Source organism: Lissotriton vulgaris, chromosome 12, assembly GCF_964263255.1.
Source record: "Lissotriton vulgaris chromosome 12, aLisVul1.2, whole genome shotgun sequence".
NCBI lineage: Eukaryota > Metazoa > Chordata > Amphibia > Caudata > Salamandridae > Lissotriton > Lissotriton vulgaris.
Genome location: NC_141700.1, coordinates 459,085,584 through 459,109,302, shown reverse-complemented (window position 1 = coordinate 459,109,302; position 23,719 = coordinate 459,085,584). Strand labels below are relative to the sequence as shown.

General features: G+C 45.4%; 1 protein-coding gene across 1 annotated transcript in view; it reads left to right on the top strand.

Annotated features, from left to right (window-relative positions):
* Positions 1–23,719, top strand: part of LOC147676774 (uncharacterized) — a 347,621-nt gene that overhangs the window by 195,437 nt on the left and 128,465 nt on the right. The window lies entirely within an intron of this gene.

Here is a 23,719-nt window from a genome sequence, read left to right as displayed (position 1 = left end):
CGTATAACTTTTTGAGAGCTACACCGCGCCAAGCAAAGCCCGTGTACGTAGCATTGTTTAAAAAAACCACAGCGCGATCCTGTAATCAAAGTGCCTGGCCACAGTGTCTTCAATAAATTTAATTCTGGCGACCTTGTTTTCTCTGCTATGTATCGCGACTTTGATGCATAGTGAGGCGCGGCTGGTGCACTGATCAGGATGGCAGCAACCGTTTGAGCTCTGTTACGGCGTGGAATTCGAATCTAATATACAGTTACATACAGTGAGAGTTAGCCAACGGGAACCTCTCCGGATGCATTCAATACAGCCTGCAGTATCGTGAGCCGGTTTTAAACCCAACCGGTGCATTCTTTACATTCTGGAGCCTGTTTGTGCGCGACGGGGGGGGGGAGGAGCACTTGTGTGTGTGTGTGTGTGCGTGTGTATGTGTGGGGGGGTGTCTGTATGTGCGTGCGTGCATGGGCGCTGGTGTGTGTGTGTGTCTGTGTGAATGCACGACAGCAGCTGCCCACAGCGAGCGCGAGACTTTAATGCATAGTGAGGCGCGGCTGGTGCACTGATCAGGATGGCAGCAACCGTTTGAGCTCTGTTACGGCGTGGAATTGTAATCTAATATACAGTTACATACAGTGAGAGTTAGCCAACGGGAACCTCTCCGGATGCATTCAATACAGCCTGCAGTATCGTGAGCCGGTTTTAAGCCCAACTGGTGCATTCTTTACATTCTGGAGCCTGTTTGTGTGCGTGTGTGCGCGTGTGTATGTGTGGGGGGGTGTCTGTATGTGCGTGCGTGCATGGGCGCTGGTGTGTGTGTGTGTCTGTGTGAATGCACGACAGCAGCTGCCCACAGCGAGCGCGATCGAGTGCGTGTGCGCGTTTCAAATCGCCTCCAAGGCGATGCGCGCGGCCAGGAGTGTCTCCTGGGAAGCACACATGCTAACAATAGGTTCTCGGTGAGAACGCGCTTCCGCACGTTTAGCCGAGACCTAAAAAGGAGGAGAAATTCATAATTTCTCCTCATTGCGCCAGTTTAAGACCAGGTTTTCCCTGGTCTTATTTTTGGAGCTTCCCCATGTTTACGCCAGCCTTGTAAATAGGAGGCAGTGCCAAAAAGTGTTGTGGTGAAACGCCCACAGCAACACCCATTGCCCGCCCCTTTCACGCTTAGTGCTGTGTGAATAGGGGCATTATTTACAAAGCAGTATTATTAACCCATGTTAAGTGGCTTAACACTGCCTTGTAAATGAGGCAAAGGGGTTATTGCCACCAGAAGGTAAAAAAAGTTCTGGAGGTGATAAACCCTTGCAAATATGTCCCAAAATGTATTATTTTAAAACCTGCAGATTATGTGGCACATAATGGATTATGTGGCAAATGCAGAAAATCTATAACAAAGTAAAAAATTTCAACGGCTGAGCAATCTCATAATTCCATTAGCCCTGATTATGTAATATTCATTACGTTTTCTAGGATGGTATTGAAGGCCTCGTTGGGTATGCAAACAAACATTGAGTCCATCTGTGTAGTTCAAGTGGCTGATCTCATGTTGTACTAATTCAGTGCAAATCCCTACCAGGAATAGAGAATTTTCGGCAGGTCAGCTATTTATGTAGTAAAGGACCAATGATACAACCTTGTTTTAAACCATTAAAGATTTGATTTCTAGGAGTAAGAGCAGATCCTTTTGATAGTTTCATTGGAACGCAGGTCTTGTTGTGTGGCTTTATCGCTGAATGTAATAGTTTTATCTATTCCCAAGCATTCCGTTTTTTCCTTGATGATTTCTGTGAATTTTATTAAAGGCTGTTGCGTAGTTTATGAAGCAGGCCAATTGGTTGGTTCTTTCCCTTCTAAAGTTGTTCTATTGAGAAAATGCATGGTCAATACGTTGTCATGTATTGAAATTGCTAGCCTGAAGCCTGTTTGACATCATTTGGTATTTCTTCTACCCATTCTATTAGTTTGTCTTGTATGGACACAGCATCTAGCAGGGCTATGAAACAACACTTTTCAGGATTGTGTTTTGGTCCCTTTTTATGAATTGGTTTAAGTAATGACCCTTGCATTATTTTCCTTATGTTCCAAATTTAAGATTTTTTAAAATAGTTGGTACAACATTGTACTCCAAACTGGCAGATTGTGCTTTGTGCTCATTATGGGAATACCGTTTGGTTCAGACGCTCTTGACAGTTGGCATTTAATCATTTGTATGGTTATATCCTTACAGTTCATAGATAGACTACTTGAAGCCATAAGTATATTCGTGAATGACTAATGGTTACTAATTGCAGATAGTTTTCCAATAAATTGGTTCCATTTTCTGCATGAAATATTGCATTCAAATGATGTCTTGTAACGTGCTGAGCACAGACTTATTAGAATCCAAAACTTCCTAGAATCATTTATTTGAAGGGATTCTTGTAAGACTGCCCATAGACCATTATGTTTGGGCTTTAACCTTTTAAATGTGGGCTAAATTTTCCCGCAGCTCGGGAAAATTTCACGCGTGCGCAAATCAGACATATCACGGACGTCCGACGCACATGCCACACTTGACATCTTACGGCCAGGGGCCGTCCGACGCATCCCAAGGGTTAAAATGTTGGACACTGATTTTTTCAAATCGTATTTTACATTTTTTATTGTCTTTCACAGTTATGTTGGTCCTGAATTAAGAGCAATCTTTATGCAGTTTTCCTATAAAAAAGAATTATGTGCTATAATGAATTTTGTCTCGGTGTTCTGAAATGAACTTTGCCTCATTCTTCAAATTGTTGTGATTTTGCCTCATATGCTGCTAGTTCTTATTCTTATGTCCCTTTTTTTTAAAACAGTTGCAGCATAACTTACAAAGGGGGCAGGAGAGAGGAGGCAGGGGCATGACAATGGGCCAGGCAAGGCAGGAGGGAGTGGATATGTGTCTGCACATGGAAAACGGAGGGCATGGTGGCAGGGCAGCAGCAACAAGCTGACCATAGAGGGCAGGTGGGATGGGCACTGGAAGCACAATACACCATGGAGGGCAACAGTGAGACTATAATGGCATACACACAGACAACAGAGGGAAGGTGGGGGGGTTATTGGCAGTTAGCTTACCGCACAGGTTAGTTTGGATGGGCTGTAGCAGCACAGAAGACCATGCATGGCAAGTAGGAGGGTTAGTGGCAGCAAAATGGCAATCGTGGGCAAGTGGGAGGGGGCAATGGCATGCACAACGGACATTTAGGGACAAATGGGAGGGGTAGAGGCTGGACACAAACAAGAGAGGCCGGGGGCAGGGCTTCACAGCAGACCATGCAGGGCAGGCAGGAGGAGTAGCTGCATCACACCAGAGAATGGAGATCAGAAAGGAGTTCCGGAAAAAGTACCATGGGGAACAGGAGGGAGAGGGTAGAGGCATGGAACTCAGACAGGCAGGGTGGAGGTGAAAGGAACAAGAAGCAGTCATCTGACCATGCTTGGAAGGTGGGAGGGACAGTGGTGTTGGACAGGCCCCATGAAGGGCTCGCTCCCTCCCCGCACGACAGGGCCCAGACACCGGCTCTCCAGGTGCGACCCACATAAGCAACCCGCAACCCGTCCCCGACGGGACACCTGCTCCCGGATATCTTTGTATCTCTGGCCCGGGCCGCCGTCGACATCATTGCCGGCCCAGCCGCCATCTTGGACACCGCACCACGAGGCAGCGTGGCCTCAGCTCGACCCTAACCCTGGGCCTGGCCAGGTCCCGACATCCCGGCACCACCATCCACCCAGGAGGTGAGCGGACCACTTGGCAGGTCAATGGGAGAAAGAAGTGTCGATGGCTCTCCCCCGCCAGGTGCCGATCGCCCCCAGCCTCCCCGGGCGCTGGCTCCACCCCCCTGCTGGGTGTCTGGACTCCCTCATCCCGGACCTCCCAACCTCCAAACGCGAGGGTCCGGACATCAAAGGGCGCCAGACCTATAACTGGGGCAGCTCCAGAGCAGGAAGGCAGTTGTATCCTGGAGTCGAGAGACACTGTGAAGAACTCATCCTTGACGGACTGCTGGCGCTGCCGCAGCCCTGCCTTGTGAACTGTCGTCCTGCCTGCCGGCGCTGCCGCGGCCTTCTGCAACCTTCATCCTCGTGGGACCTGCTGGCGCTGCCGCGGCCCGTTGTAACCTTCATCCTCGTGGGGACCTGCTGGCGCTGCCGCGGCCTCTTGCAACTACCATCTTCGTCGGGACCTGCTGGCGCTGCCGCGGACCGTTGCTACCTACGACCTCCTCGGGACCTGCTGGCGCTGCCGCGGCCCGACCTCCACGAACGCCGAGCTCGAGGATTGTGAGCTTCCCATCATCTCATCTCAGTACCAGATTGGTAACAAGACTGTCCCGCTACCCCCTTTCCCTTCCAGAGACTAGAATTAAGAGGACCCTGGTGTCCTGACCTCATTGTACCGTTCTACCTCACTTTAAGAACTGCATATAAAGAGCGTTAATCTTATCTTCGTGTGGTGTCCATCTGTGGGGGGGAAGTTACTTGTCTGTACGATCGCTGGAGACGGCCCTCACCGGAGGCCTCTCCCCTTGTCCCCGGCCGACCCTCCAGGTCCCCGTCTAACAAGTGGCAACTCAATAGAACACTCAGATAGGAGGGACAGTGGCAGGACCATGGAAAATGTTGGGTAAAAATGTGGGAGCAGGGGCATGCACAGAGACATTGGTAAGCAGGGGGAAGGCGACTAGGAGCAGCAGCTAAGCACAGAGGCTAAGCAGTGAGGCAAAGACGGGGCATAGAAATGGGCATCAGAGGGCAGGAAGACTGGGCAGGGATATCAAGCTAAATGGAGTGGAGTGGCAACATATCAGACCATGCAGGACAGGAGAGAAGAAGCTGGTGCATGGACTTGGACAATAGAGTAGGGAGGAGGTGAATAGGGCAGCAAGCTAACTGTTCTGGGCAGGCTAGAGGGGAAGTGGCAGATCAATGGCAACAAAGGGCTGTAGTGAGGTAGCGGGGGCATGGACCTGGGCAATAGACAGGAAGAGGGGGCACGAGCAACATGTTTGAGTGGAGGCAGCACAATGCTATGTCCTGCATTTAATGTGAATTCCTTGAGGATTGGCATTTGATTATCAGACTGCTGCTGTTTCACAGTATACTAAATTGTGACCATTTCAAACTGTTCTTCATGAAACTGTCCTTTTTCTACTGCTCGCGCAATGATGTGCATTTCTAAAAGTACTGCTGTATGTCATGCTTGTTTGTATTTTAAGTTAGGACGACAGTTATATTTGTAAAACAATTTAGTCTGTATCTCCTCTTGTATGGCTGTCTAGTTTGCTTTCAGTGCTTGTATATTTAAAATATATTTTATTAACTTCTTCAATGGACGTATAAGACCATTAAATGCAAATTATGCATTAGCAGGAGGTTGTCAGCAGTTAGTTACAAAACAAAATCATGGCACACAGCTCTTGTTCCACAATGTTTATACTCTTTATAACAACTGACAATAAAAGCACCCAGAGTAGCAACAGACAGAGTTATAGGCTGTTCATTTTTCTTTTTCCTTAAGATCCCTCAGAATTGTCCAGTGCAACTCCACCCAGTGTCTTTACCACCAAAAAATATTGCACCTTAACAACATTGCTTAGCTCAGTGAATGAGTAATTGAGGACATGGGTAACACATACCTATTTAATCATTTGACTGTCCCAGCCTGTTATCAAAACAGAATTTAGTTTTGAAAAGCCATAAAGGCCTCAACTACCTTCGCTCATATATATGCAATTGGTTTCTTCCATGCTCCCTCGCGCTCCTCATTGAATAATGCTGCAACTTCTCTAATGCCCACAGATCAACTATTTTCTTTCCCCTACTGTGCCATGGCCCATCAGGGGATCATCAGTCATAGTCATGCTATGGCCCTTCAGTGCTCTTGTACGTTGTTATATTTTTAAACCAACTTAACCTTCTTTATGTCCCAATTGTATATTGTTTGCTTTCAGGTGTTTTGTATGTCCTGATTATAAAGCAGTAAATAACAATCAAAAAAGAATATCTCCTGCAGGGCAAAGCCTTAATGGCGGAGTGAGCACATCGCTTGCTAACCATACAATCTTACACCAAACTTAGGCCACAATCATATCTTCAGACCAGCTTCACCCAAAAAACAAAAGAGAAGTTTCTGAAATTTCGCCTAGGACTATTGCCTTCTGTAGACCACATGGCTCCTTGGCCGCGTCCCTCAATGCCAGCAAAGTTCCGCCTTTGTGGCAACGGCGAAGGAAACATCTTACACATTATTACAATCTGCAAGGATCTGCTACAAGATCGCCAGAACCTTCTGCGACCATTATTCAATGAAAAACGAATAACGTCATGCAGGCAAGCGGTCCTGGAATGCTTCTCAGGTGACGAAGTCCAATTGAGCTGCCGACTGGTACAATACCTCCAAGCCCCAGATGCCCGTCTTAACAAAAAGAAAGACTAAACAGAAAAAGTAAAACTGGTCTGGCTGTAGAGCAGAATACAGCACCGCAACCTGCATGAAGAAGGGACGGCACTCATATTAGCAAATAATCTTGAAGGACAGTGACGAACCCAGTGCAACACTCGCCTCCTCAGAGCCAAATCAATCGGATGATAACGAGGGCCCAGCTGCCATTCAGGAGCCCATTGGGCTTAATCGCTAAAAGAGAATAAGTTTAAGGGGAGGATAACTTCTTGTTACCCAGGCAGATTACAGACTGAAAAAGTTAAATGTATTGTGAAGGGGAAAGTAGGTCAGCCCAACCATGCAAAGCCCTTTAATGGTATGATAGAAGTGACTCAGCTTTGGGCCAACCATACATCCTGCCTGTTTTTCAATAGTTTTAGCTTCAGCATCTTTTAATCGCAATTTTTGTTACATTTCATTAGAGTATTAATGCAATTTTTCATGGCTGCTATAGATACACAAAACCGTTTTTATTGATGATGGTGTGTAATGGTTTTAATTAACTGTACAATAAAGTATTACTTTACCTTACCTGATTATAAAGACATTTAACTATTACATTTCTAATTTTAGTTCAGCCGTTTACTTGAATTTTCTGTTATCTATCTATCTATCTATCTATCTATCTATCTATCTATCTATCTATCTATCTATCTATCTATCTATGGAACCCTCTCCATCTATTGAACATTCTCTAATTATTATATATTTATTGATCATCTATCGTCTATGTATCATCTATCTACCTATCATCTATCTATCTCTTTGGATATCGATCTTTGCAACTCAATCTGTCTATCTTTGCAAATCTATCTATCTATCTTTGCAACTCTATCTTTGCAGCAGTATCTATCTATAACACCCTCTCTATCTACCTGTCTTTGCAAGCCTCTTTCTCATTTATCTTTGGAAGCCTCTCTGTCTTTGCAAGCCACTCTTTCTGTCTTAGCAAGACTCTATGTCGAATTTTAAGAAGATTTTGGAAAAATATTGACAAATAGCCTTAGCAACACTAAGAGGCTGGCAACCAGAGCCAGACCGATTGGCTTTTTTTGGTCTGGTGTTAGCCAAGACCTTTTGATTTTACTACACTTGTGTATGACACAATTTCTTACAGGGATTTTCATCCAGACTTAATTCATTAATCTGTTGTCGTATCATTCACATATTTCTACAAGCCACTGCAGCATGCATCTTAGGGCAGTGAGTTAGCACACTTCAGCCACTGGGTAATTTTACTTTGAGTTACAGCATGCTACTCCTTCACAAGGAGCACATCAACACACAAAATAGTCCACTCCAGCTTCAGGGACTAGTATGGTAATGTGTGTTTTTTGAAACCTCAAAAATATTTTTAGCTTTAGTCTATGATTTTGTTTTTAGATTGATGATGGCCTGGCTGCCTGCCCACCAATAAGGGTTCACACACACAATGACAGACAAAACAAGAATTGCCAAAGTCCAAAGGCTGGTGGACAACGCAAGACCTGTTGGCTTTGTTAATGCTTAACTCCTTAACCGCGGCGCAAATTCCGGTGCGGTTCTGGAGTTCTAATAAGTGGGCGGGGCCGCGTTGGCCAACAGATGTGCGCTGCACTACCGAGGAAGTGCTTGCGAAGGCTGTTGGCCAACACGTGCACGCAAAGGGTTCATTTTATTTGGGACTCTCTTTTGATAATACCAAATCTTGATCCCATATTCTTAAGATTGGGAGGCTGTAATATATTAGGTTCCAGTTAAAGTAAATAACAATCAAATATGTGCTGACAGTGTGCAATGGCAATTGTATCTTTACCATCTGTGTTGCAGGAATTTGAGAATATTGTACTGCCACTTCTCTTCAGATCTAAGAAAACACAATTTCAAATGCCTTTTGGGATAGCCACAACACCTTCACAGCTTTATTTATCATTGTTAATTTGTCATGAGGAACTGGGCTTAACGTATTTATTAAATAAAATAAACTTAGCCCCCATACGTTTATGGATGGTACATTGGAACAAGCTCTGGCAATGGCACTAGGTCTCCCCTATGTGAGATCAATTGGCTTTCTCAATGTCTTTTAGACAAGTTGCATTGCAGCATGAGCAGCTAGGCAACATGGCTTGAGGTCAAGAAAAAGAATCAGCCAGGCTTCTCCAACAATAATATTTTGCAAAAAGATGACAAAACAAAACAAGCACTCACAAAACAAAAATCAAAAGGCTAACGGCCATTGCAGACCTTTTGAATTTGATATATGTGGTTGGGAACCGCTGCACTCACTGGTCGTTAAAAAGTCATTAAAGTAATCAATCATTATTCAATATTTTGGGTGCTCCAGGTGCTCACCTCCTGGTCCATGAGGTGTCAAATGATACTAGACAAGAGGAAACCTTACTTCGTGTAAGGTATAGCCTGGTGCACTCCAGAAGCGACAAAAGCACGTAATAAATGTATTAAAACCCAAGTAGATTTGTGAATTATAGAAAGTAATCTTCTATTTTATTTTTCAAAGGATTCCGTATGTCATCATCATCTTCTTTCTAATTATTTGAAATCATTTTTTTAAAGTAGGCACAATCCCCTATGCATTTTGTGCATAGCACTTCTTCAGGGGGAATCTGTGGACAAAAGTGGGTGTAAGACATGTGGTCGCTGATCTAGAGGCCAGTTACTAGTAGTGTAAAGTGAGTAACGATAATCTCAGTGTGTCAGAAATAATTGGGGTGCTGTTAAAAAGGAAAAAGTACTGGTGCTGAAGATATAGAACACACGACGTGTTCAAGCCGATAAACATAATGATGAACGTCCTAAAGATTAGTGGAGTTCAGTACTACGTCGATAAATGTGCACTTTTAACATAGTGGGAAAGAGTGCAGAGTGTTATAGATGATCTAAGCGCGGAGTTTTCAAAAGTGCTCAAGGTATTTTTAAACCCGACATGTTCACCCAGTGATACGGTGTGCTGAAACGAGGTAATAAGACCTTCACCGCAAGTAATATGAAAGTGGGAAAGTAGTGTAGGCAACGCGAATTGCTTACCGGCTCTACTAACGTAGTCAGCAATTGTGTGGCGATAGATCCTGGTGTGGTCTTCCGTGTACCCGGAAGACGCCGATTAAGTCGGCGAGCGAAGCGCGTAGAAGTAGAAATAGGACTAGTGTGTAAAAATACCAATTGTGCGCGAGAAGTATAATGTGCACTAAAAAATGGCGGAGCTCATAGCGAGTGTAAATAAATAATACAACTTGTCTGGAGAGGCAGTGGATGTCAAAAAACCAACAATGGAACAGTATAAATAAATCGCGCGATGCGATATGCAAGTCTCCTAAATGTGTTCAAAGTGAGAACGGAATCGTGGTTAATCAATTAGCACCGACAAAAATAAATACAAATGGAGATTGGCAAACATAGATACAACATAGTATTGATGAATGAAAAATATGCAGTGGCATTATTCAAAGTGCAACACACATGAATGAACAAAAAAGGTTGATCGATAAAGTTTGTTGAAAAGTAAATAAAAATTGAGATAAAAGGTGAGCATGAAGTGAAGAGGGCGGAATTCTTAAAGGAACAAGTGAGAAACCGTGATCAGGGCCACGGAATGTGACCAAAGATCCAATGGTGTGAAAATGGGTCCCGAAATGGTGAACCCCATAAAAACTAACAACATAAAGATAATACGATAAGGAATAAAAGGGAACAGCATAAGTGTGGCACAGATGTTAAGAAAAGAAACAAAGTTAGTCTAAAAATAGTATAATGTACCGTGAAATAGCTCAAAATGCATAACAGGTGGTATATGAATAAAGTAGGCAGAGAAATGAAGTAGACAGAGAAATAAAAGCAGAGGATGCAGTCAGTGAAAGTAAGGTTATAGAAAACAACTGTATTCCAATCTTTCATTAAGTCCTTTAGGTTGTAAGGCTCTAAGTCTATGCATCCAGTATAGTTCTCGTTGCAACAAATGTTTGTTATTGTCCCGACTAGTAGATTTTTCAATTACTTCCAAAATTAGAAAGCGTATTAGCTGGCATTGTGCGAGTTGGCAATATTGTGTGCAGATACACTGGATTTTAGATTCCAAGTGTGAATGTTGCTGCGGTGTTCAGGCAAACTGGTTTTAATTTTACGTTCTGTTTTCCCCACGTATAGGAGGCCACAAGGGCACTTTAGTAAGTATATGACGTTGGTTGAGTCACATGTGGCATTTACCTTTAGTTTTTTTAGGCATACCTTGAGTGGGGTGAGGGAGAGTATTCCCTTTAATTATGCTATTGCAATGTCCGCAGTTGTGGCATGGCAATGTGCCTTTATAGATGGTGGTATTCTTTTTAGGTGCTTTCAATAGTTGTTGTATGTTCTTCGAACGTTGGTTTATTTATTTTATTTATTTATAACATTTATAGAGCGCTCTGTTACCAAACGGTGTCCTGGCGCTGAATGAAAGCTCCCCTAGCCTGGCCTAAACTTACTGCACGAAAAGCCATGTTTTCAAATTTTTCCGGAAGGTAATTAAATCTGTGATCTGTCTAAGAGCCAAAGGCAAGGCATTCCAAGCCCTCGCAGCCCCCAAGACAAAGCTTCTGCCACCCCATCGAGCTTTCCTTATCCGAGGGGTAGCGATCAGCCCCAGATTGGCTGACCTGAGATGTCTACCCGGCCGATACCATTGAAAGTACTGTGTTAGAAACGCAGGGCCAAGCCCTCGAAGGGCCTTGAAAACTATGCACAAGGCTTTAAAGGAGATCTGTTTCCGCACTGGGAGCCAGTGCAGCTTCACCAATTCCTGGGAGATGAATGCAAACTTTGGTACGCCTGTGATAAGACGAGCTGCTGCGTTTTGCAAGGCCTGTTTGTTAAGGGGCCCCTGTTGGGCATTGAGCAAAAGGCTATTGCAGTAATCGAGGCGAGACAAGACCAAGGCCGTCACCACTGTTTTCCTGCACACGTCGGGTAAAAAAGGAAGGATCTTCCAGATTATTTTCAGTGTAAAATGAATGGCTGGCGACATTGCATTAACTTGGGGCCTAAAGGTAAGTTTATCATCAATCAGAACCCCCAGGTTCTTGACCTTGGTAACTGGAACGGGGGGAACACCCAACCCCTCCGGCCACCAGTCTGGGCTCCAAAAGTTGTCACTGGAGCCGAAAAGTAGAACTTCAGTTTTAGCGGAGTTTAGCTTTAAACAGTTCCTAGCCATCCAGTCATTGACTCCTGAAATTTACTGGCTATGCCTTCCTCTCTACCTGGTAGCAGTGAGACCACAATCTGCGTATATATCCGCACATTCTGCTTCAATGTGAGCCACACAAATATTTTAAAATGTGCCTGTTCATCACTTGCTCTGATTCAATGCATATTTTGTGCTGGGCCTCAGTGCCTTTGTTGCCAATTGGGTTACTGGTTAAGGTGAGTGATATCCTACTCAAGTAGCAACCGAAATTTCAATCAAGATAAGGTCACAAGCAAACACAAAATTAACCTGTGCTTTACCCTCTGGTAGCTTGGCACAAGCAGTCAAGCAATGTTTAAAATATTTAGGCAGAAGTTCAAACAGTAATTATAGTGAAAACACAATGCAAGAAAAATTGAACACCAAATTAGAAAAATAGAATTACATGAAAACAATTATTTGAGATGAAAACAACAAAAACCCATTCAGTACAACCAGAGATAGGCAGATTTAAAGATTTAAATGGAAATAGTGCCTAAAATCACAATGAGCTAACCGCGGTTATCGGGTCACGGCAGACTGCGACTAAGTTCCAAAGACCTAAAACAGTAAAACAGTGAAAACAACACACAAAATTAAATGATTTCTCACCATGTTAGAAAGATATAACTTAATTTAATAAATAAAACAAGACTAAAGCAACAAAAATCCAATAAGTAGAACCAGAGATGTTGAATTTTATAGTAAAAAATAGCGCCAAGAAGCAAAAAGCGCTATTTGGGATATCTTGTTGCAGCGGACCGAGACAAAGCCACACACACACACAGGCCCACTGTGATGGAGTGTGAGCCAGATACAGAGACCAAGTTGGGCCAGCTAAACAAAGTACCTTAATGTGCAGAGCGTTATGATATATTGCATTGAGGAAGCGTCACACAGTGGCAATTCTGAGGTAGGTGCAGGGCTGCAATGTGGAGTCCTGCATTTTCGTTGAGGATGCCATCAGTAAGGGGCTTTCAATGCGAAGTCCTACGTCGAGGATGCATTGCACATCAGTGGTTAAGAAAAAGCTGAGGGATGCGCTGAACAGTCCTGAATGGTCGTCGAGGATGCTGTTGACGAGGGACTTGGGTTACAAAGGCCTGTGTTGAGTACGTGCCAGGCACTGACAGATCCGAGGCAGCTGCAGGCTATGATGTGAGTTCCTGTATTGGGGATGCTCCTTGCAGCTCTGGATAGGAGCTGCAAGAAAATGCATCACACTGTGTTGGTTTTGCACACAAGGCCAGAACAAGGGTCCAGGACTGGGGGGGCACCACTTGGGGGGTACCATGGTCTTCGAATTCCTACCGGTGTACACCCTGAAATTAGAGACTTATCCAGTCCTACTGTCACACAGCATAGACATCTTAATTCCATAGAGTGCACTCTAGGAATATGTATTGCCTAAAAACCAAGGGGCCATTGAACAAGACCAAAGACTCATCCACGGCTATGTCTTTCCCTGGAGCACAGATCTCACAAAATCGATCTACAAAGTGATCAATGGAAGGCCGAATGTTAAAGAATGTTAAAAAGACAGTCACAATCAGGGTGATCTTGTGGCAACGCTAAACCATTATCAACAGAATGCTGCATCCGAAGCAAAAGCAAATACCAATCACGATTCATGACTGCTGCATATACAGCCGTTGCCATCAAGGGACTAGTAGACCAATATGAAGACATCAATGGCTTCCTTAGCAAGTCCATCAATAGAGTTAAACCAAGAACTTCTTCATCTCTCCCAGATTAGTGGGAGTCCACCGGGTAGCTCTAGAGTGGGGCCTAAGGCTGGCACTGTTGTCCCTCAAATACTGTTCAGCATACAAATTAGTCTGCTCAACAATCTCTGCCAAAAATACATTGTCCATGAACAACTGAATAAAAGGCATAGGCAAAAGGTTTTCAGTATCCACTCTACTCCCTGGAACACCAGTAAAGTCTAGCAATGTCGGCTGCACCATGCCTGGGGCAACCCAGAGGTCAGCACTTCCAGTGGGAGGCCTTGCAGCCCCAGACTGCAACACAGATGCCTCTTGCTGCACTATCATCACATCAATGTCCTCCACTAAGACAGGCACTTCATCTTCACTAAGAGTGGCTTCATCATCTGATGATTCCTTGTGGACAGACAACTCACTGCCAGTATCTTCCACTGCCTCCGCTGCCTCAGATGCAGACTCAGCCTCTGAACCATGGTCAAAGAAAGACTCAAACATCATATCATCAACCTGCTGAGCAGTAATCCTGCGGCTAGCCGTAATCCTTACAAAGAAAGGAGACTTCACAAACAAGTCAACAGCAACCAATACAATACAAAATAAGTAATAAACAAAGTGTGGCTTTATCACAAAGATCTATATACTCAAAAACAATATGTCTCACTTGCCAAAGATAGCTACACTCACCAGCACCTACCCTGCGGAGACACAGCAAAAAGCAACAATATCCCACTAAAGATAAAGAACAAAACCAAGTACTCATAAGACAATAAAATACACATCGAGCACAAATGCAAAAAGATTTTTACACTAAAAAAACAGAAGCCAAACATACTGCTATTATTGAGCCATTTGCAAAAAACACATTCGTGCAGGGAAATGAAACTCATTTAGAGTAAATAGTACAAAAAATAATTCTATTACCAAACACATGCAACTACACAAACTGCAGAACCACCAGTAATGAAAACGCAACCTGGACCATCAATCTAAAGAGCAAAAGTCTTGAACTAGAATAAAAAGGAGAAATAAAACGTTACAATTGCAATTCACAAAAAATAAAACAACTAACATTATAACACGCTATATAACTACCCAAATAGTCAATCGGCCAGAAGGCCCTTCATATAGGGCCAAGACAAACGGGATTGATCTTGCCCAAGGGATCTGGTGGGGTTTTAGCCGGGCCGATCTGTCCACAGGTGGGGCAGAATACAGCAGACAGAAATTTGGCCCCTTGCAAACAAAATAGATCCCTGGTGCCTAGGGGGCAGAAAGGCCGAAAAAAAAGCCAGAGTGGGCAGAGAAAATATCCACAAAATATGAACCCCTTTGGCAGCAACCCTTGCCCAAGGAGTTGCTTCCTTTTAAAATAAATACATCCCTGGTGCCTAGTGGGGGTATTTCTGCTTCACGACCGCGACGCTGTGCGTAATAGTGAAGCAGAAATGCCCTGCAAAGAGACATCAGGGGAGAGGAAAAACTCTTCCCTCTCCCCGATGCCTCTGTGCATGAAGGAAACCCCCCCAGAAGCAAGGACACCTACCTTACTCCTTTGGACGCCTAGAAGCAAATGACTTCCAGTACATTCTGGGTTTCCTGATGACGTTGGCGCGTGCTGTGCACACTGACTTCATGGGATTCTCATGGGGGGTCGGGTGGTAGCAGAAACTCTTCTGCTGATATCCCTGTTTGTGGGAAGTTGTGGGCTACCCATGGGGGGAGCGCCAGTGCTTCCCCTATGGGTGGGTGCCATGATGGAGCTGGTCTGTCATGAGCACACACCCACCATGGCACATGGCAGAACCGCTTTGTCATGACCATAAGAAGGGTTAATCCCTGTGGTTCAAAGGATTGACCTGGATACACAAATTTGTTGCTTACTACCAACATCCGAAACTCCAATACTAGGATGTACACCTGCATCCATGCATGATACACTAAACACAAGAGAATCTGCTACTACCGATCACTAACCACCAACCTACTAACCACTAATAATCCTAAACAGTTAACTTTTGAGTGTAGAAGTGTGGCTCAATGGTTAGAGCGGCAGACCCTGATGCAGAGGTCTAGCCCGGGACCAGGGTTCAATTTGCCGCCGCGGTGGGTCTTGGGCTCAAAAATTCCAAGGACCTGATAATTCTCGCCTCAGTGCCTATTCCAATCATGGAGTCCCACTCTGCATCTCTGGGCAATAGCTTGCTTAATCTCCACAACGGCCCCCACTACGCTAAGGATGCCTGGCTTCCACCTTGGGGGTGCCCAGGAGTGGACGCCTCACAGGGAAAGCAAGGATGGGTTCCACAGCGGTATTCGTACAAGCGCCTTGAGACCCTTGCGGGTGAGTAGTGCGCTATACAAGTATCAATTTACATTTTATTTTTTATAACCTTAGCTCTTGCACCCCAGCCCATACCTCACTTTGCTCCTATTACTGGTTTTTGATGCAAACTGTTCTTTTTGTTCAGAATTAGTTTATTCTTCTAACTTACACGTTGGTGACACTTGGACAACTCACAGCTCGCAGTTATGTTTGTTCTTAGTCCTTAGTGGTAACTCGCATTGGTCTTAATATGGGTTTTGATACAAAGGGCTACATTACGATCTGGCGGTCCACGGACTGCCAGACTTCTGGGGGAATGTCAGTGGCAGTCTCCCTACCTCCCTATTACATTTTGGGCAGTCTGATCAGCATTGTTCTGCCTCAGCCGCCAGAGAACCACAGTTCCCTGATGGTGTTGTGGTGGATAGGAGGCAGCAATATGCTTGGCAGGGCCGCTGCGGTCCAGACAAGCATATTAAAAGTTTCCTCTGCGCCAGCAGTGCCATGGAGGTTCCTACTCTATGGACACCGTGGAGGAAAGGAGACTCCTCCAACCCCAAAAAAAGACTGCCCCATCACCCAAATAAATATTGATTGCACAATGTATATAAAAATCCTGGCTCTCAGGCTGGATCCTATCCCCCAAAAAATAATACATTCTTCACAATCCAGATTCATTAAAGGAAGCTTCAGCGCAGATAACACCATACTATTCAGTCACACTATTGAAAAAGCCCACCATCTCAACCACCCTGTTTACACGATAGCATTGGATATGGAGAAGGCCTTCAATACGTTTTTTGGGCATTCCTCCGCGCCACTCTTACCTCTTTCAACCTAGGCCCCTCCTTATCTAGGATGATTCTCGCTTTATATAAAGAACCCAGAGCTAGATTAAACATCAATTGCGCCTTATCCAACTCCGTTAACCTCCAACAAGGTGCCAGGCAAGGATGTCTTCTTTCTCCACTGCTATTCTTACTAATGCTAGAACCTCTGCTCACTCTAATTAGAGAAAATCCCCTTATCACTGGCATTCTCTTCTCTGCAGGACCGCAGAAACTGGATGCCTATATGGATGACATACTCCTCTTCACAACGCAAGCAGAACCAGCTTTCCCTCACATCATTTCCACTATCAACGAATATTCGAATGTATCAGAATACTGTTTCAACACAGACAAAACAGAACTTCTACCTCTTAATGCGCATTGTAACAGCTCACTGTAAAGATGGTGCTGCTGTAATGATGACAGTACCCTTCACGTGTATTTAAGGGGTTTATTTATTTAAATTATAATCTGCACAAGAGCGCTGAGCGTGCTGTCTCTGCACTGCTCCGGCACCCGACTGATCGCGCTCAGCCGCGTGATCCAAAATGGCTGCCGTTCACGCTACGTGATGACGTAGCGTGAACAACTAGAGCGGCGACTCTACATATCTCCCCCTTTTTGTCCAATCAGTGTAACACAGTCTTAGGGGTGTCAATGTCCATCCCCCATGTCATAGTCCCGAAACCTGGAGGGTCTCATCACCAATCACCCACCTCTCGTGCATCTTACCGGGGTGGACGTCGCCTCCTTTCCTCCTGGAGTCACGGACTCCTCCACTTTGCCTTCTTTGACATACGATCTCTCTCTGTCCGCTGACTCTCTCCGTTCTCTCCTTATAGTCTCAGCCCGGGGGGCTTCTCTGCCTCCTTGCTCCAACTCTGGTTCCACACCATCCATGCCTTCTTCCTGGTTGCCTATCTCGTCCTCTGATGCAACTCTGATCCATCACTCCTGTTTCTCAATCTTCCGGACCCCATTGTACTATCTTATTGCATCGAGCCATACGATCCTGGGACCACACATTTCCATCACTCAATCGTGCTGCTCAGTCAAAAACTTCTTTGACTTGGAGCGGTCGGCTGTATTTACTGTCCCCCTTTCTCTGTAGTACCACCAACTTGACTCTCACCCATTCTCCTTCTTCCAATTGCGTGTCCCTTACATTCCTTCTCTTGTTGTAGTGTTCAGAGTATATAGTTTGAGCTTTTTCCAAATTTGCTCATACTATCGCAGGAGACCATTTGCTGGTTACCGTCTTCTCTTTCCATGCCAAATTGTCTTTGGTGAACGGGTCTCTATCTCTAAGGATCTGGAAAGGGCTGTACCCCGTACCGGTGGGGGTGATGCGATACGCCAAATCATGTGTAAGATTTCCTTTTCCCAGTCCTTTCCCATCATGATGGCTGCCTGTACGGATCCCATTAAGACCCTGTTGAATCGTTCTACTTGTCCATTCCCTGCGGGGTGATATATGGACGTGTGTTTGGAGATGACTCCGTTCCTTTCCATGTATTTGAGCCATTTGTTTGAGGTAAATGGGGGACCATTGTCGCTCAATATGGATTTGGGAATGCCTTCCCTTAGAAAGGTAGCCATCAGGAACTTTAGTATGGTGTCCGTGTCCATCTCCTCTTTGATGTGCACTTCTGGCCATTTTGAGTATCTGTCTACCAGGACGCACAGATATTTTGGAGTCCCTTGTTCATCCAGAATTGGTCCCAATACATCAATGGAGAGCTCTTCCCAAGGATTCTTCGGGTGTCGAATTTTCCTAGGGCCGGCCTCAATGGTGTCATAGTCTTGTCTGCTCGTTGACATTGGTTACACTCCCTTACGTGTCATTCCGTTTGAATGTTCATGCCTGGCCACCAGTATCCTTGTTTGGCCCTCAGTTTGGTTTTCCCAATTCCAAGATGACCCTCGTGCAATATTGCTAGAAGCCTCAGGATTAGCCCTTCTGGGGGTACCACTTTGTCCCCTCTGTACACGAACACTCCTTTGTAGCCCAGCGATAGTTTCTCTCTTACTTCAAAATACTTCTCCACTCAAATGCCTTTTTTCAGGCCAACCTCCAATGATGTGTCTTTTCACCTCTTGGATGTTCCTGTCAGCTTGGTACGCGTCCTTCCATTCTTGGTTGCTTATCACCTTATCCGGGTCTTCCATCAATGCCACCATTTCGTACCCCTCTTCTTTTTCTTCATCCGCACTGTCCATAGCTGCCGCCCTGCTCAAGTAATCTGCCAACTTGTTCCTGCTGCCCGGGATGCATTCCACATCGTACCGATACTCCAACAGTTTTAGAGTCATTTTCGCTATTCTAGGGGTGGCACTCGCATGCCCACTGGACGTGAGAACTCTCACTAGTGGTTTGTGGTCTGTTCTGAGCTGGAATCTCGTGCCCCACAAGAACTGACAAAATCTGCCCATTGCCCATACAACTGCCAGCATCTCTTTTTCGATGACACTGAACTTCCTCTCAGTGTCCGTCAGGGCCCTGGATGCACAGCTTAACGTTTCCATCGTTCCGCCTCCTCTGTCTTGCATCAGAACTGCACCCAGTCCTTTGTCACTGGCATCAGTTGTTACCACCGTTCGGTCCTGTGGATCGTATCCTTGGAGGGGTATGGCTTGGACAACATCTTACTTGACACCGTCAAACTCCTTCTGAGTCTCTTCCGTCCATGCAAATGCCGTTTTCTCTCTCGTTAGCTGCCTCATGTGGTGGGTCTTGGTAGCGAAGTGTTGTATAAACTTGCTATAATACTCGGCCATACCTAAGAAGGATCTTACATCTTCTTTGCTGGCAGGGGGTGGAGGGTCGAATATAGCTTTTACGTTCTCCTTTTTTGGTGTGATCCCTTGTTCACTGATTTCGTGCCCCAGATAGGTGACAGAAGCCATTCCTAGGCGGCACTTCTCCCATTCTGCAGTCAGACCTTTATCTTCCAGTACTTTTAGTACCTTGGACAACTTGGTGTTGTGGTCTCTTTGATCACTTCCCATTACCAAGATGTCGTCTTGGAAGTATTGGATTCCTTCCATGTCCTTAAAGAGGCGGTGCATTAGTTTCTGGAAGACCGCCGCTGCTGATGCTAGGCCAAAAGGCATCCTGCAGAACTGGTAACACCCAAAGGGGGTTATGAACGACATCAGTTTCCTACTCTCCGGGTGCAACGCTACCTGATGGTACGCCGACGTCAAATCGATGGTGGAGTACCACTTCTTTCCTTTGGTTTTCGCCAGCATTTCCTCGATGCGGGGCAACAGGAACTTCTCCACCACAATGTTTTTGTTCAGTTCACGCAGGTCCACACACAACCGGACCTTACCATTGGGTTTCATGACCACCACCAGGGGCGCCAGCCACTCCGCACATGTGATTGGCTCAATTATGCCATTCCTTTCCAATCCACGCAGTTCCTGTTGCACCGCTTCCCTCACTGCTATTGCCACGTTCCTCACTTTGTGTGATACCGGTGTGGCATCCGTCTTGAGGACAATCTTGTGTGAAAATGTTTCCAATTTCCCGACCTTTCCGCCGAATGCCTTGGGGAAGTCTCTCTTCCATTTTTCTATATCTGGCCATTTTTCTGGTTCCGTCATCAGTACCTGTACCGCTCCGCCAGGGTCCAGCTTTATGCCCAGGTCTCCTTGGTCCATCCAGCCTAGTACTGACAGGCCTTTTTTCCGTTATATATAATTTGCAATCAGCACTGCGTCCTCTGAATTTAAATGTCAAAGGTCTAAATCCCACTATGGGGATGCGGTCCCCCAGGTACGTGACTGGTCTGATGTCTGGCGGTTCCAACTGCGGACCCAATTGGGGCATGAATTTCTCCGTCCATACTGCTCTCTGTACCAACGTGTATGGCGAGCCTGAGTCCGCCACATTGCTTATCATCACACCGCCTATGAGCATGTCCAACACCGGTTTGTTTGACCTCCTGGTGCCCACACTCAGAACTTTTTCCTCTATGCATAGCACTTCGTCCTCTTCCTCTTGGCATCTTCCTTCCCCGTCTTCTTGGTCTGTGTCAACGTATTTCACTGTGCTGCGGCCCGCTTTTCTCCAGCATACCTTTTCATCATGTCCCATCACTCCGCAGAACATGCATTTAGCCCGGAAGGCCGGGCATCTTTTGTCATGTGCCTCATGGGCCTATCTGCCGCAACGGTAACACAAATTCTTGCTTCCTTTCATCTGCTTCCCTGGCATTCCTGGCTTTCCTTGCCACTTGTTAGGTCCTTTGTAGGTCGCACCCATGTACTTGTTCCCTCCTTTGGGCTCTTCCTCTTCTATCCTGTTAACCATGGGCTTCGCCGCCATTTCTCTTTTCGCCGCATCCGCACATCTCTGCGCCAATTCCGTCTTCTTCACTATCGCAATCACCTCTTTCAACGTGGTGTCGCCGCATGCCCATAGTTTGTCCTGTACTGATTTCATAGTTGTGTGCATCACTATTTGGTCCTTGATTAAATCATCATGGAAAGCGCCATATTGACACGTGGACGCTAACTTTTTCAACGCTGCCACATACTCGTCGATAGATTCGCCATTTTCCTGCTTCCTCTGTTGAAAGTTGTAGCGGTCTTTTGACACACAAACTGCCGGTCGATAATGGTCGTTGAGTTCTTCTATTGCATGGGCATACACATCGTCATCTTCCGCTTGCCTCTGTTTGGGCACAAGGTTCTTTAACCTCCGGGCCTAGGTTATGTAGTAAAATCCTCCTTTTCCTCACGCTCGTGAATACCTCTTCATTTTCATCCTCCAGGACTTCAATGTAATTTTAGATGTACTCTCTCCAGTCCTCCCACTTCATTAGGGGCTCTCTCGGTTTTTGTAGGAATGGTACTGGTGCCGTCACCGAGGATGACTGCGTGCACATGGTTTTGTGCTTCCCTGGCGTTACACTCTGGCTCTTGGGGCAGTTGGTGCACTGCTCTCCTCTCCTTTTTCTGGCTGGAGGTGGGGACCTCCTTCGTCTCCACTATCTCTGCTCCCTGATTCTGCCAGTGCTTCTGCCCGGTCAGAGTTTTCCCACGGAGTGTAACCCCTCTTTCGCCCTTCCGGCACGTGGTAGGCCTAGGGTGTCGGTCTCCCTCTGTCTCTCCTTCCTGGGGCACTCCTTCCTCCCTGCAGCCCTGGTTGGTGAGATGTGCCCCTCGTACCTGGGCTCCTCGAGCTATTCTTGTTGGTTGCAGAGTACAGCTGCTTCTGCCAGGCTCTCTGTGCTTTCCAACCCCTTCCTGTGGCACAGCTTGTGGTGCAGGCCTCTCTGCCTTCTTCCTGTGCTGTGGGTAAAGGGGTCCATTTTTTTTCTTGTCCCACCTCGTCGCCACTGTAAAGATGGTGCTGCTGTAATGATGACAGTACCCTTCACGTGTATTTAAGGGGTTTATTTATTTAAATTATAATCTGCACAAGAGCGCCAAGCGTGCTGCCTCTGCACTGCTCCGGCACACGACTGATCGCGCTCGGCCGTGCGATCCAAAATGGCTGCCGTTCACGCTACGTGATGACGTAGCGTGAACAACTAGAGCGGCGACTCTACACTCACTTATCAGCAATTACGGCCGCAAATAAGCACTGGATAAGATAAAATATTTGGGAATCATTTTCACTCAAATTCTGGAAGACTCCACTGACGTAAATGGAAAAATTATACTAGACAAAATTAAAGACAACATAGATAAGTGGTATTCCGGATTCATCCCTTGGTGGGGAAGAAAAGAATCCATCAAAATGATGATTACTCCATTTATCAACTTTTTAATCAGTATGTCCCCGTTTACCTTTCAGACAGCTTTTTATGAAAATAGATGCAATGCTCACTGTGTGCCAACAAAACCTAGAATTGTAATGAAGAAACTAAGACTACTAAAAAAACTAGTGACTATTAAAAAATAGAAACGGACCATTCTGTAAACATCCTAAAGCACTGTTCAGGTCTTGCAAAAGTCCACAAAAAGCTTCTAAATAAAATGCGTCATTCACACTTAGCTTCTCTATGGTTTAATATAGACCTGAAACTAGAGGGAAAAATTGTGTTTCCAGAGCAATGTGCACAGAAAGGCATACTCTTGGTAGAAGAACGTGGTACTCGTGCCAAGCCCATACCATTCTCCCAAATCAAAAATAATGTTAGCTTAAGTTACCTAGATTTTATCCCCTTCCTACAGATTAGGAAAGTCAAAGCCAGACACTTATCACCAACACCTCCTTACTTAATACAATACTGTCATATGCCAAAGGTGGACACTTAACATCCAAATTATGCTCACTCCTCTCCCCTACAAATTCCACTTTAAACAAATCTATACAAAATAAATGGAATTCCTCACTTGTCAACTCAAACGATACTCAAGAGGAGATACTAGACTGGCCGTCCATATGGGAGAACATAACCTCTAACAAATTTACGCCATCACTTGCGCAATGTAGATACTAGATTGTACAGGACTGGACTCCTACCAGGCTATGCAAACTCACACTTTGAACCTCTGATAACTGCTGAAGCTGTGAAAATGCACTTACGCTAAGAAATTCTGGGTGGGCTTAGCAATACCATTGCACAAATCCTACGTATTAATTGGACTCCTAACCTAACTTCCATCGCACTAGGAATCCTCCCTCCAGACATAAAATATACATTGAACAAAGAAGACCGCCTTTTATTAGACATTCTGGTCTCAATCGGTCTCAAAGTCATGCTCTCCGTGTAGAAGAACTCATCCAAACTCTCCTCCCACACCTGGTGGGAATGGGTTCAATTCAACAGAGGGGCTATTAACTACCTAAACTCATACATAAGAACTCCATCAATGAACAGTGGGAAAACCTGGCACAAACTGGACAACTTTATTTTAAGAAATGTCCCGAGACTGGAAAAAAAAAATAACAAAACTAATGTAGTAGTTCCCTCTTCCATCTCCCTCTATTTCCCTTCACCTAACCCTCTCCGTCCCCTTCCACTCCCTCCTCTGCTCACTACACAACTCCCCTCCAACTCCCTTCCATAACACCCCCACATTATAGTTCCAGCATAACTGTCTTCTCTTTCTCTTTCTCCTTCTCTCTCTCCCTTTTTCATTTCATCTCTATCTCTTTGACCTACCATTCACTCATCAGATTAGCAATCAGGGTACCCCACATACCTCCTTCAC